The sequence below is a fragment of the Pseudopipra pipra genome, chromosome 6 (assembly GCF_036250125.1).
Source record: "Pseudopipra pipra isolate bDixPip1 chromosome 6, bDixPip1.hap1, whole genome shotgun sequence".
In the NCBI taxonomy this organism is placed as follows: domain Eukaryota; kingdom Metazoa; phylum Chordata; class Aves; order Passeriformes; family Pipridae; genus Pseudopipra; species Pseudopipra pipra.
In genome coordinates, this window is record NC_087554.1 from 21,782,738 (window position 1) to 21,783,877 (window position 1,140).

General features: G+C 66.0%; 1 long non-coding RNA gene across 1 annotated transcript; it reads right to left on the minus strand.

The window, feature by feature from the left end:
* Window positions 1-338: 338 nt before the first annotated feature.
* LOC135415697 (uncharacterized) lies at window positions 339-907 on the minus strand. Its single transcript, XR_010431241.1, has 2 exons — window positions 780-907; window positions 339-621 (listed from the first exon to the last, which is right to left on the minus strand). It is a non-coding gene; the product is annotated as an uncharacterized LOC135415697 (long non-coding RNA).
* Window positions 908-1,140: the final 233 nt, after the last annotated feature.

Here is a 1,140-nt window from a genome sequence, read left to right on the forward strand (position 1 = left end):
ACAGGGCGGGCTGGGGGTCAGGAAAAGCCCTGCCCTGCTTACAGGGCGGGCTGGGGGTCAGGAAAAGCCCTGCCCTGCTTACAGGGCGGGCTGGGGGTCAGGAAAAGCCCTGCCCTGCTTACAGGGCGGGCTGGGGGTCAGGAAAAGCCCTGCCCTGCTTACAGGACGGGCTGGGGGTCAGGAAAAGAAAGCCCTGCCCTGCTTACAGGGCGGGCTGGGGGTCGGGAGAGCTCCGTTTCCCCCCTCGGGTGCGGAGATGGGGGCTCTCACCCTCCTTACAGGGTTGCCCCTCTCTCCGGGCAGCCAAAGGAGCGCCATGGCCAAAGGCCAGCAAAGCAAAGCAAAGACCCAGCCCTGCTTACAGGGAGGTCGCCCAGCGCAAAGCCAGCCGGGGCAGCCTGAAGCTGCCCGCCGGACTCTTACGGATCCCTGCCCGGGGGGGGCCAGGGAGGTGCATTTGCCCAGAGGGTCTCTGTCGTGCTCCCTCTTGAGCTCGACGCTGCTGCTCCTCTGCTTGGCTCTTGCCTCGCTGCTCCACTCTTGAGCTCGAAGCTGCTGCTCCTCTTCTTCGCTCTTGCCTCAAAGTTCCAGTCCTGTCTCTTCTTTCTTCTCCGACGGCTTCTGCCAAGGCAGGAGGACACAGTTGAGCCTGAGAAACACCAGCTCCTCCCCAAGAAGGAAACCCGGTCCCTACACCCCCACAGGGAGATCTCCAAGCCACTACCCACCCACAGGCCCCCCCAGCTCCACCAACCCCTCCAGACTTCACTTGGTCTCACCAGAGCGACGCAGTCCCATCCGCTGCTGGGAGCCGGGCCCTCTGGGCAAAGGTAGCTGGGCATGCAAAGCAGTGGCCAAAGAGGCTGCACCCCTGCTTACAGGGGGCTCCGGCCGCTGCCTGGAGCGCAAAGTGCCGGGACTCCAGGGCACTGGCCCCGACTTACGGGGCAGCCCTGGGCCCAAAGGCCCGCGGAGGCTCCTTCTCTCCGCTTCGGGGGCACCTGACCCGCTCCCCGCTAACGGGGCGGTCGCCCCGCACAGGCTGCCAGCTGAGGGAGCACAAAGGCTCCCAGACCCGGACCCTGCTTACAGGCGGGTTCACACCCAGGGAGCCACGGAGCTCTGCCTTCCCCCAGGGAC